Source organism: Triturus cristatus, chromosome 5_2 (genome assembly GCF_964204655.1).
Source record: "Triturus cristatus chromosome 5_2, aTriCri1.1, whole genome shotgun sequence".
Classification (NCBI taxonomy): Eukaryota; Metazoa; Chordata; class Amphibia; order Caudata; family Salamandridae; genus Triturus; species Triturus cristatus.
Window position 1 is genome coordinate 778,742,502 of NC_140588.1, and position 14,400 is coordinate 778,756,901.

The window sequence follows — 14,400 nt, forward strand, 5'->3', positions numbered from 1 at the left end:
AAACTTGCTTAGTGCAGTTTCTTGATATTAATAGAGTCAGCTTCCAGGCCTATAGTTTGGGATGCTTTAAAAGCTGGGCTTCGGGGCGAAGTTATCAGCTATGGATTTTTCAAACAGAGGGAACTTAAACTTGAAATGCAAGAATTGGTGGATGACCTTCGAACAGCAGAGGAGAGACTTATGCAAGGGATATCCGCTGGAGCTCTCGTAGATCCACTACAAACCGCGATAGCTCGCTGTAAGTCTAAAATTAATTTGGTGTGGAGTAATGCGATCGCTAGTAAATATAAACTTTTTAGAACGAAGATCTACGAGTGTGGTGAAAGTACAGGGCGGTCTCTTGCGCAAAGGCTACAATCTAAAGAAGTGTCACACCGCATTAACACTATGACCGACTCAGGGGGAGGACAGTGAACACTAACGATGAGATTTTGGAAGTATTCCGTGTATTTTATGAAGAGTCATATAATGGAAGTAATATCGATAGTCGACCAGGTGAAGGGCGGGTATTAAGTCCAAACACTGCAATGTTAGATCCGGCAGAACAGGAAATACTGGAAGCCCCTATCACGGTAGAGGATTTAGAAGAGGCGATCCAGGCGTTAGCTAGTGGAAAGGTGACGGGCCCGGATAAGTTGCCGCTTGAAGTTTACAAATTTTTTCCACAGGAATTAAAAAATTATATGTTGGCTACTTTACTACAGGCACAGAGTGGAAATGCTCCACCCTCTTGGAATGAGGCAAATATCAATGTTTTTAGGAAAAAAGATAAGCCCCCGGCCTCACCGAGCTCCTATAGACCAATATCCCTACTAAATTGCGACGGGAAAATCTATGCTAAAATTTTGGCAACAAGATTGGCACGGGTTATCACTCCTTTGGTCTCTATCTACCAACATGGTACTATCCCCGGTAGGGGAACGGTCAACCATATCAATAGGGTTGTTACATTGCTAGACGTTGCAAAGGTACAACATACTACTTTGGGCCTAATACTGTTAGATGCCGAAAAGGCATTTGACCGTGTCGCCTGGGGATTTTTATGGGCAGTTTTACGCAGTTCTGGATTTGGGCCTGGGTTTATTAAGGCTATTCAAACTATGTATAAATCTCCTACGGCCAAGATATGCATAATGGGTAAGGAGTCAAAACCGATATGTATCACGAGGGGGAAAAGGCAGTTCCCAATTTTACATTTTAATATTTTGCATGTATTTTACAAAATATGCGTATCCTGTTACATTGGGAAGATGTGGCTAATGAGGCTGAAGCACCATCAATATATCAGATGCTGCTCGGGGTGACAGCTAAGAATTGCCTATTCAGGGTTGTGGAACCACGCTATTATAAAAAAAACTTGTCCTGATAACCGCATTTAAAGTTTGGAAGGCGGTCCGGAGCAGTTTTCACATCAAAGGGATATGTTTTTATGTACCTACGTATGCTTCAGCCCTATTACCAGCTATTTTTTGGGATCAGATAATGGTTAGATAGAGGTCCAAGGAAATAGGGCGAATTGGTGACTTCTACGAGCACGTGGGCCTTTCTTCTGTTTCCTCTTTGACTGAAAAATATGGATTGAGAAGAAGTGATTTTTTCAAATATCTACAGGTTAGGGATTTTCTATATAGGAAATAGGGATAGAAACCAATCTCTTGGTTGAGGCTCTAAGGGGTCACGCTAAGATAGGTGTACTATACGATGTAATGACTCAGGATCTTAAATGGAGCCATCGGCTGGGGCGGCAAGGTGTATTTATGGAACCGGCTATAGAGATGGCCGAAAGCATTTTGGTTTCCACCAAGCTAAGTGCAAAACACTAAGATAATATTCAGTTTGTATTATACCCCTGCAAAAATGTTAAAATGGGGTGGTATTAATGATGGGAAATGTTTCCGTTGTGGGGCAGAAGAGGCAGATATTCTTCTATGCGTGCATCAACTTAGCTCAACTGCTAAGACATATTAATAGGTTTCTGACCGAGATCACTGGAATTGGTATTAATATTTTCATCTTAACAAATGTTATTAGGAGTGGAGGATGCTGCATTATTGGGGCAGGGAGCTCATAAAGCTAGGTATTTAATTGTCATGGCTACAGCAGTGGCAAGGTTATGTATTGCTTCTGTTTGGGTACAGAAAGAAGCCCCCACGTTTGAGATGTGGAGGGCTAAATTTTACGCAGTGTACAACTTGGAGTATAGTCTTTTAGCTTTAAAGGGTGAACGAAAGTGACAATTAGGATTACAGATCTGAGGCCCCTTGATTGAACACATGTGTTTGTAATATCAAAGACAGCTGCCTGGAATCCCCCTTTCTTGTGGGTTTTTTTTGTCTTCTTTTTTCTCTTTCCCCCTTTATGGTTAATGCTGTTTATTTACTGCTGGTTATCATGCATATTAGATAGTTTCTGTTCCTTATGTAGTTAAAGCTTTGCTTTGTATGGTATCATGATTCATGTTATGGATTGAAATAAAAATATTTTTTTTTAAATAAAAAATTGAAATACTCTTCAATATGAAGTAGAAATACTAATTGGTGATTAAGGACCTTTCATTGAAGAGGAAATACCAAAAACCTCTTTTTAGCACAATAGAGGTCTACGGGCAATCCAGCAAGTCCAGGTCTCACTCAGCCTGTGTGAAAAATCCCCTTCTCCAGCCTCGGGGACCACTGTTAATGAGAAATGGATTTTGAAATGACCTTAGAAAGCATTTCCTCAGCAAACTGTACTCAAAAGACATCTCACTGTCTCATTATAGGAACATAGCAGGAAGTACACACCTAGCAGCTCGAGGCATGCAGTTGCTATATGTCAAGCGAGAGTAGATGGGAAATGGGTATGACGAGGCCTAAAAGGACGGGCATCAAAACATCTCAGCAGTATATCAAAATCCAAGTAGCATTAATCCCACACTTTTGAAAACCAAGAGCAAGGCAACAGTGCTGCATACAGGACACAGGATGCTGTGCCATGATTGTGCTCATAGTGGATAAGGCTGGAACTATGGGAAACATGGGAGACACATGACAATGGGAGACACATGACGAGTTACATCACTTCCATTTTCATTTAACGTAAATGGACTCCTTAACAGACGTAAATTACAGGCTTTTGAAACATGGGATCTAACACATAGCCTTGCTATTATTAACAGGAGAACTATAGACTGATTTATTAACTTTCAAATTTTGCTTTGTTTAATAAATGGTCAGGTTTTGAATGTTATTCCTCAACGGGTGCCGCCCATAGAGAGGTATCCATATTTGTGGCTAAGGGTCTGCAGGCTGAAATACATAGTTGATACGCTGATAGAAGAGGACAATGGGCCAGGATCAAATGCACAACTGGCCATAAATGAATGACTGTTATCAATGAAAATGCCACCATAGAGGCAAATTTTGAGTTTTCTAAATGGCTTTTCAGATCACTCAGCATTACAATTGACTATAGCAGGTATTCCGTTCGGCAAAGAGATTAACTTTTAATAAAACTGTATCTAGACCATAAGCTATGGGTCTCAGAAGTCAGATCAACTATACTGGAATTATTTTCCCAGATCAAAAGGACAGCTAGTGGTACTATAGTCAGGGACGCCTTTTAGGAAACTCTGAAAGCATGGGACATAGCAGAAGGGAGAAAGAAAAGCGTCATCAAAATAATTTGTAAAAACTAGTTAAAAAGCATATGATAAATATCTAAAGTACAAAAGTGATTTGAATTGAATTGGCTTAGAGAAGCCGAAGCAAGACATTTGTGACCACTACAATATGGAGATCTATTTAAGAAATGTGACATATTTTTAAAAAACTCATGAAGAAATCTAGTTCTCAGGGATATTCCTTGCTTGGCTGATTTAAGAGAAATCCCTACAAAGAACTGTTAAAACACTATAACTGCCCAAAAACTAGATTTACAGACAGAAATAAAATAAGGAACATCGTTCGAAATATTACAATCAATACACCAAGACTCATCATCTGGACAGTACATGCCGTAGTCAGTTTTACAACGACATCCATCAACCCAGAAGAGCCCCCTCAGTAGGCCCAGCATGCCGACACTGAAAAAACCTAACAGAAGTGGACTACCATGCATGAGAAAAAACGGAAACCCACAGGCATCCTGGCACGTGACATTGAGAACTTCAGCAAGTGGATCAACAACTGCACGAACACTCTGGCCCCCATGAAGTGAAACAACACAGCTAGACCCAGAATACAAGCCAGCTGGTACACAGAAGTCTTTATAAAAATGACCAACTGACCGTGTAAACAACTGGAACGGAAAAGGCGGAGTGGAAAAAGATGCTTTCAAATCCGCCCAGAAGAGGTGCCGCCAGCTCATCCAAGAAATCAAGAGGAACAGACCCTATAAACGACTGGAACGGAAAAGGCAGAGTGGAAAAAGATGCTTACAAATCCGCCCAGAGGAGGTACCACCAGCTCATCCAAGAAATCAAGAGGAAGGCCCTAATAGAACGAATAAATGACAGCTCCGACAGCAACAAAGTAATCTTCATAATCATCGAAGAGTTCACCGCAGCCATCATTGGAAACTATGCCCATCACAAGATCTGTGTGATGGCCTCTCAAACATCTTTTGCAGCAAAATCACAACCATATACAGCAACTTTCACCAGCAACAGGACTCTCTGACTTTTTCTAGAAGTCTTCCAGAAATAAAGGAAGTACATACAATTACCACAAGGGTCACTGTTAGCAAAGAGAAAACCACAACAATCATGAAGACCATTCACTCCAGGGCCGATGCACCCCCTTCGTCACATTTGCAATACATATCAGCGAGGCCCTCATCCCTATCCTCAACACCTCTATCAGTACAATCACCTTCTCGGAACCATGGAAACACGCAGCCAACAAAACCCTCCTAAAGAGATCAAACTCACCAATTACCAACTGATATCCCTCCTTCCCTACCCAGACAAATTCTTGGAAAAAGCCATCAACGGGCGCCTCTCAAACCACCTTGCCAAACACCAGCTTCTCCACACCACACAATATGGTTTCAGACCCAACCACAGCATGGAAACTGCCATTACAGCAGCAAAGGCTGACATCCGGATGATAATTGACAAGGGGGGACTAGCGCCCTCATCCTTTTAGACCTAACTCCCACCCTACCCTTCAATACCGTCTCCCACCCTAACCTAATCCAATGAATCCACGAAGCAGGCATCCAAGGACTTGGATCTGCTCCTTCCTCACCAGAAGAAGTCAAACTGTCAACTCCCCCCACCGCCTGAAGTAGGAGATCTTTTTTGCAGAGTCTTGCAGGGTTCCTCGCTCAGCCCAACATTTTTTAACATCTACTTGACCTCACTGTTCTATGTCAATTGAGCTCACAACATAAACATCCTCACTTACATCGATGAAATGAAACTGATATTGACCCCCCCAACAAAACAAACAACACCAGGAACACTGCATGCACAACAGAAGTGGACACCTGAATGAAATCCAATTGCCTCAAATTGAACTTGGGCAAGATAGAGGCGAAAATCCTCATCATAGGTCTCTACGTGGTGGCCAATACACATTGGACGCACACCCTGCTTACAAGTGAGAATCATCATAGACAAATAACTGGACATGACCGCCCAAGTCAACACAGTGGTCTTCTCCTGCTTCAACACTCTAAGGATGCTGAAAAAATCTCCAAGCTACCAGACAACACCAAGAAAACAATCACTTAAACCCTCACCATCAGCAGACATACTATGAAAACACTCCATCCACAAGGATTAGCAACTGCTCACAAAAAAACTGCAGAGTGTCTGAAATGCAGCAGCCAGACAAGTCGTCAACCTCGCACGCCAAGCTCACATCACACCACACCCGATACCCAAGCATGCAAATTTTAGACTGCTTACCCACACCTACCAGCTCTTCACAACACTGGCCCTGCCTACCTGAACAGCCGCATTCAATTCCACTAACCTTCACAACACTTTCGCACTGCTGGTCTCCCTCTGACACACCCCCCCACGCATACACAAAAGCAGAGCAGGGGTTCACATCTTCTTGTACCTGGCCATTAAAGCCTGGAACTACCTCCCACAACACATCAGAGCTTCCTACTCTCTTCTGGGCTTTCACAAGAAGCTAAAGACCTCGCTTTTCAAGTAAGCCCCCGGGCTGGCCTCCCACACCTGCTACAGAGCGTCTGAATACCCTCATGGGTGTTTAGCATGCTATAAAAAACTGATAACATAACATACCATGCCATAACAACATTGTTTTTGACCAGTACGTATAAACAATTTTATGATAAGCGGCAGGAAATTGATCTAATAAATCTGTAAAATTTTCTACACCAACACTGCCGGATCCTTCATTGTATGACAATCTGCAATCAGTCCGGTAGAACCCTTTACACTCCAAGAGCTTGATTCTGTAATTTTTTTTTTTTTGTTTTTTTGAAACCGTTTATTACAAAACTCAAAAAATATTCAAAGATGGGCCTACAACCTTCCGGCCGGCCGCTAGCAGACAAAAGGAGCATATGATACACATTGTAGAGCGTGTGTTGCGGCTGAGGAAGATGCACAGGGGTTAGCAGCGTTGATAGCCACACCATCCGGACCCCACTGTACGGTTTCATTTTAAACTTAAAGAACAACCAGAAAAACAAACCCACAAGGCAATCCACAATCAGAAATAGCAGCATGTGCTCCCCTGAGAGGGGGACCCTACCAGTCCATAGGAGTATCAAGAAGGGGAAGAGAGGGAGGAGCTTAGCGCGTGATCAAGATGGCCGCGTGAGCCTAGAGCTCCCGAGACCCTCGCTCCCTCCGGCATCTATCCTGTCTAGTATCCTGTACTTGATGCCCGGACTATTGGAGAGGATCTGCTGCTGAGGCGGGAACCGTTGTCCGGGTCGAAATCGCCCACCGGAGACCGAAGTTATACTGCCTGGAAGTTTGGGGCCTAATCCCCGCACGGTGCCCGGGACTTGCGTTGGCACAGTGCCCGTGCCCTAATTGAACAACAGCGGCCTGGTCGGGGAGGAGTCGTCGGAGGTGGAGGGGATTTCACTTTCACTTTCGATTTCGCCTTCCAGTCTCCAGGGCGCCCGGGACGGGGCGTGCGCGGCGCCAGCCACTGGTTACATGCCCATATACCCTGTACGGGCCAGGAGACTGTCTACACGGCAGATTGAGATGTCGACCAGGTCGGACGCCGAAAAACAGAAGCCCAAGAACACCAGGCGGGGCACCTCCACCCAGATTAATACCATGGACCGCTATGCCCATCAGAGGGGGTCCCCGGGCGAATCAGGCCCGACGTCGGAAGCCTCGAAGGACGAGGCGTCCCCCTCCACAGAATTAACCCTGCAGGACATCATGGGGGCCATCGAAGGGATGAAGTCCTCGATTGGGCAGCAATTTGAGACCCTGGCACAAAAAGTAGATGCCATATCGATAGATGTCAACCTGGTTCGGGCCGACCTCGGCAAAACTAATGAGCGGGTTCAGTCCTTGGACCTCAAGACTGCCGGCCTCCTGGGCGATGTCTCCGGCCTCCAGCAGGAAGTCCGTACTCTCCGGGCAGCAAATGATCACTTCGCCCGCCGGCTGGAAGACTTCGAAGGCCGTGCTAGACGCAACAACGTGCGCATCATTGGGGTCCCGGAAAATTCGGAGGAGCAGTCGGTGGACCTGTTCGTGGAGGGCCTGGTGGCGAACCATCTGGCACCCAAAGGCCTTAGCAAGTTCTTTACCATCGAACGGGCCCATAGAGTTCCTGGCGGGAGGCCCAAGGTGGGGGCCCCACCAAGGCCGATTGTCGCCCGGATCTTTAATTTCAGGGATCGAGATGCCATACTACAAGCATCGCGATGGCCGGCCCGCTGCCATTCCAGAACACTACTGTAAGCTTTTATCCGGACTTCACTCAGATGGTGCAAAAGCAGCGGCAAGGCTTCATGGCGGTCAAGAGAAGGCTGCGTGAGATGGGACTAAAATATGCCATGCTCTTTCCTGCAAGGTTGCGGGTGGTGTTCGAAGAGCGAACTTTCTTTTTTGAGGCACCCGACATGGTCGGAGACTGGTTGGACACTCTGCCCCATGGGCGGCCTGGCGTGGAACGCTCTGGTGGCGCAGATGGTGCCGGAGACGAACATTGAACCAGGACTTAAGTACCACGACTCCGATCCCTCCGGGAGGTTGGCAGTCCGGGGGGTGGCGGGGGCAGTAGGGGAGCTTTTCCTCCTCTGGGGTTCTTTCCGTAGACTAGTTTTATAAGGGGCGACAGGCACACTGCAAGTTGGGGGGCACTTTAGAGCTTACGCAGGGGTGCAGGGTGGGGGGTGGGTGGGGTTTGTTGTTGGGGTTGTTGTTGTTTTTGGTTCTGCAAGGCGTCATGATGCAAGCTCCTGTGGTTCGGGTCGGGTTCCACGTGGGTGGTGGTGGTCTCCTTACATGCTGGGATGGGGGGTAGGGGCCTCAAAATACTCAGTTGGAATGTGAATGGCCTGGGGGATCGTATTAAGCGTGGGATTGTACTGCAATTTCTGAAGAGATGTGCCCCTGATATTGTCCTCTTGCAAGAGACGCACTTGATTGGCAACACGTGCCATGCACTCAATCGTAAAGGCTATAAGTTTGTTGCGCATTCCGGGTTCACCTCGGGTTCCAGAGGGGCGGGAATACTAGTCAGGTCCTCTCTCCCATTTGAGGTTGACTCTACTACTGTAGACGATAGGGGGCGCTTCGCGGCAGTAGCGGGACGGTGGGAGGGCAGGACGCTGGTCCTGGTGTCGGTTTATGTCCCCCCTGCATTGCAGCCCACTACCCTAGCGGACTTAGAGAGGACATTACTGGATCTCCCAGAGGGCGTGTTGGTGGTGGGTGGTGACTTTAATGCGGTCGGCTCAGGCCTGCTTGACAGGCACCCGCAGAGGATTTCGGGGGGGGCTCAGAAGTGGCTTCCTGATTTCATAGATACCCTAGGGCTGGTTGATTGTTGGAGAATGTTGCATCCCACACAACGGCAGTACACTTTCCACTCAGGTGCGCATGGCAGTCTCTCCAGAATTGATTATGTCCTTACTCTGGCTGCACACGCTTCCAGTGTCTCTGAGGCCAGGCACATGGCACGAGGTATTTCTGACCATTCTCCGGTGTGGATCTGTATGGATGTTGCCAGAGGAGTGGGTGGTAGGGTGGCCCCAATTAACCCGTGGCATCTTAGAGACCCTGTGACTCGTAGTGAGGTACTTAAGGCGATTGACCGTTATTTTCAAGAAAACCTCGGTTCGGTCACGTCGGCGGTGTCCTTGTGGGAAGCATTCAAAACCGTGATTCGGGGTGAGGCCCTCTCCTTGATTACAGCGGCCAAGCGTCGGAGGGACGCGGAGGTCGCCCAGCTTGAGGCGGAGATCGCAGACCTAGGGCTGGCCCTGGAGGGTGAGGTCACGGAGGAGGCGCTGCACGAATTGAGCCTTAAGCAATCGGAGTACAGGGCCCTCGTGACTGACGCAGCCAAGGCTCTGAGTAGGGAACAGCGGGGCCGTCTGTACGACGTCGGGGACAAGGCCGGGAAATTGATCGCGTGGCTGGACAAGAAGGAGAGGGTCAATCGAGTGGTGCCGGACCTAGTGACGGAGGCTGGCGTCCTGGTCACGGAGCCGGAGGACATAGTCCAGTGCTTTGCGGATTACTTCCGCACGGTCTATACATCCGTGTCGGACAGGCCTGTGGAGGACTCATGTGCACTCCTGCGCGATCTCGCCCTGCCTTGCCTCTCCGACGTGGACAGGGACGACCTTGATGGCGACATCACGGTCGATGAGATTGCGGGGGCGATCCGTTCTTTGCGTCCGGGCAAGGCCTCGGGTCCGAATGGTCTGCCCATTGAGCTCTACAAACTCCAGCCGGACAAGATCGCTCCGCACCTACGAGCCATGTTTGTGGAGGCGCGGGCGACGGGTTCCCTCCCGCTCGACCAGCGCCTGGCAACGATCGTGGTCATCCATAAAGATGGCAAGCCTAGAGACAGGTGCAGTTCATACCGGCCGATCTCGCTCCTTAACGCTGAGCCGAAGATCCTTGCTAAAATCCTCGCAAACCGGCTAGTCAGGGTGGTCGGTGACCTGATCCACCCCGACCAATCTGGATTCATCCCACATCGAAATACTGCGTTGAATCTTAGGCGCATTCATGGTGTGATCGCAAGGGTCGGGACGATGCGGGAACCGGCCGTGGTGGCGGCGCTCGACGCAACGATGGCATTCGACACGGTTGAGTGGGCATATTTGTGGGCCGCGCTCGCGAAGTTCGGCTTCGGGCCCGGATTTGTGGGCTGGGTGAGGCTCTTATACGAAGGACCTCTCGCCAAAGTTGCGGTTAACGGGAGGGCCTCCAATCCCTTCGACTTGGGAAGGGGTACCAGGCAGGGTTGTCCCCTCTCGCCGCTGTTGTTCGCTCTCGCCCTTGAGCCGCTAGCGGCATGGATACGGTGGCACCCAGACGTGAGGGGGATTCGCTGGTCCCCCGACCACGAGGACCGCATTTCCCTCTATGCCGACGACATTCTGCTCTATCTTACCTCACCCCGGAAGTCCCTTATAGTTGTCTGCGACATCTTGACTTCCTTCGGGAGGAACTCGGGGCTCACCATCAACTGGGGTAAGTCATATCTGTACGCCCTGTGTGGAGACGCTCCGGTTCCCCCGCGGAATTGCCCGATCCAGATCGCCCGGGAGGGCTTTCAGTATCTTGGGATCTATATTTCAGCCGACCCCACGATACGGTATGGGCGAAACCTGCTCCCTCCGTTGGCGCGCCTGCGGCGGGACGTGGCAGGCTGGAGGCGGCTGCCGCTTTCCCTCCTCGGTCGTGCGGCGCTCTTTAAAATGATGTCGCTTCCCCGCTTTCTCTATGCCCTGCAGAACACCCAGGAGCTGGTCCCGGCCAGTTATTTTCGGGAGGTTGAGAGTCTACAGCGTTCGCTGCTGTGGGACGGCCGCCCGCGTATAGCGATAGCAAAACTAACTCTCCCTTGGTATGACGGGGGTATCGCGCTTCCCGACATCCGGAGATACTATTGGGCCTCCCAACTGAGCGCAGTCAACCACGGAGTCTACGGTCCTGCGCTTAGCCCCGGCTTCGCTATGGACCGGTGGTTGTTGCGGGGTGGTGGCTACTATAGAGCACTTTATTCAAGGGCCCCGGCTGGGTCCCTCACGGGGCCGACCGGGGTGGCGGTGCACGTGTGGAAGGCAGTCACGAACTCCCTGGGGTGGAAGGATAGACTCACACTGGCCACTCCGCTGTTTGACTCGGACATGCTGGGGAAACTCTGGAACTCTAAGGGTTTCGACAAATGGGACCTGATTGGTATCTCCAGGGTGGGGGACATGCTGGCCAAGGGGCGGATTAAGTCGTTTACAGAGCTGCAGACGGAATATGCGCTAGAGGGCACGGAATACTTCCGGTACGCGCAGGTACGTCATGCGCTGCGGTCGGTCCTCGTTGAGGGGGAGAAGGTGCCTGAATCCTCTCCGTTGGAGGACCGGATCTTGGACGGCCATGTGCCGGAGAGCACAATCTCTCTCATTTACAAGAAGCTGGTGAACGTCCGTACCGATCTCCTCCTGGGGGTGCGGGACCAGTGGACTAGAGACGGTCTTGAGCTGGACGATGAGGACTGGCAGTGCGCTGTCTCCTCCCCGAAAGAGGTTGCCATCCCCGCCAGGCTGCGGCTGGTCCAGCTTAAGATACTCCACAGAGTCTATGTCACTGGCCCCCGGTTGGTCCACATGGGTTTCTCCGAGGACGGGCTGTGTAAGAGGGGCTGCGGGATGGTGGGCACCTTTCTGCACATTATATGGGAGTGCGGTGTGATTGCGGAATTGTGGAAGCAGATTCATGTTGTGATGCAGGAGGTCACGGGTATTGTGTTGCACTCAGAGGCGCGGCGCTGTCTCTTGAACGTGTGGGGCCCTACAGACTACGATGCTGCGCAGACTCAATGGGTGACCCTTGGTAATATGGTGGCCAAGCGGGATATTGCACGATTGTGGGGATCCCCTAGCCCGCCCACCCTGGATGCATGGAAGGATAACATGGACTGGTGCATGTTTCGGGAGAAAACAGTGTATTGTGCACGGGGGAGGCCCAAGAAATGGCACAAGGTGTGGGGGGGTGGAACCAGTATAGGGGGTACATCTGCCTGCCTCCTGCCACTGACCCACCAGAGGAGCACCTTTCCCCCTAGCCCCACGTCCGACTTGAGTTTTGCGGATGAAATCTGATAGAAAGTTAGTGCCTCTGCCTCTCCCTCCCCTCCACACTTGAGGGCTGATCTGATGGTGGATATGGGGCCGCCTCATCGGTGGGATCTGACGCGAACACATGATGTGTATTGCCTTGCTTGTTATGTTTTTCTTTAAAATTGAAACCTTTTTTCTCTCCTGCATGACAGCTATAGAAGACTACATATGTTGATTGACGAGCTGCCGAACCTCCGGGTTGTCGGCTGAATAGCTGTGTATCTGAAATATCCGAATAAAGGTTTTTAAAAAAAAAAAAAAAAAAAAAAAAAAGAAGGGGAAGAGATCAGGACTAGGGCTGGGTAAACTCAATGCCCGGATGATTCTGTAATTTTAATGTTACTAAAATGGGACAGCCAGTGGAGAGGACGGTTTTCACCCTGAATTTTTTAACACAATTGGAAAAATCCTAAACTCCTACTTGCTAACACTGGAAAATGATGTTGTAAAAGGTAGTGATAGTCCTTCCTCTTTTGATACAGAGATAGTGGTGAGCTTTTAAAAAAAAGTAACAACCCTGGGTTTATATTGAGCATACTCAACACAGACTATAACATTATTACAAAGCTAATAGTATGCATAGAATTGCTGGTAGGCTGATCCGTAAAGATCAAAATGGTTTTATTGTTGAGCATCAATTATATACCAATACAAACTATTTACTGGAAGCATTAAAAGCTTTAATACTATGAAGATTCCTGCAATGGTGCTTTTATTAGACGCTGAAAAGCCTTTCGCACTTATGCACTGGGAGAGCAATTTTTTATTCTACAAACATTGGGTCTTCTTTTCCAGCTCGCTAGCATATTTAGAAACTTCTTTGGAGGCACAAAGGCAAGACTAAATTGTAATTCATTAGATATTGGAACTTTAAAGGTGAACCATGAAACCAGACTGGGCTGTCCGCTCGCCCAGATTCTATTGGCCTTTTTTATAGAGCTTCTCACTATAGTTATTTGGTGTGCTATAGCAATAAAAACACAAATTAAAAAAATTACCAAAATTAATTGAAAGAAGACAATATAATATCATATTTTTAAACAGATAATAAAACAGAGTAAAGGATTTCCAAGAGTTTTTAGTTTCAAGAACTAGGTGGGAAACAAAATTAATAAATGAAAAACAAATATTTTATTATGTGACTATATTCCAGCTGATTTAGCAACTGAGATTCGAGGGTCATGTGATAACAAAGCAAAGCACTATTTGGCATTTATCTTACAGGGTGTATATGATTTAAAGTATACACCATTCACTTGATGGAAATATAGTCACATATGAAACCTTTGCTATCTATATGGATTTCATTCCCTCTCTCAATTGTTGGTAGAGTGACCCTAATTAAAATGTCAGTTTTTCCATTATTAAATTTTGCTTTCACTGCAGTCCTATGTGTTTTTTAATCTTAGTTTTTCTTATTTAAGAAGTAGAGAGTTTCATTTCCTCATTCATATGAGGAACTAAAACTCCTAGATGGTAACTTAGCACTTTAAATAGATCCCTAGCACATGGAGGCTTAAAGTTTTTGAATACCAAAACCTATTATTTTGCAACTTTTATACATGCATCCTCAAAAAAAATGCATTTTGCACGTAAATATTTTGATAAGAATAAGAAAAGAGCAGTTTTAAAAGAATTTATTGTTCCACATATAAAAACTGCCACGTGTTTTAGGGAATATAACACAAAGTATGAGCTATTCTTATAAAAATAAACAATATCTAGAAGGCAAATTAAATTTGTTTTTTAAACTGTCAGACTTTTGAACAAATGGTTTATGGAGATCTTGTTCAAGTCTAGGGCCATAGAAAAAACAATTTTAATGATGGATGATCTGATGTTACAAAGCTATATATACTTTTCTCCTAGGTACTGACCCAAGCAATATGAGTTTCAATAAAGATTTGATCTTGGATTTTAAAACTCAAACTTGAGATCTGTTGGGTTCTGGAAAATCTACTTGGCCAGTCTAAAACAAAGACATTTGACTATAGTTTTTGGTAAATGGGTGAGTAAATAAAATAATATAATGACATTGGATATATGGAATAAAGTTAATTCAATGACGTTTTCAGCTCTAAAAGGTGCCACCTACTGCGAAAT

At 47.3% G+C, this 14,400-nt stretch overlaps 1 protein-coding gene across 7 annotated transcripts in view; it reads right to left on the reverse strand.

The window, feature by feature from the left end:
* The window catches only part of LOC146829259 (muscleblind-like protein 3), a 504,035-nt gene that overhangs the window by 128,314 nt on the left and 361,321 nt on the right, over positions 1–14,400 (reverse strand). The gene's annotated exons all lie outside the window — the stretch shown is intronic.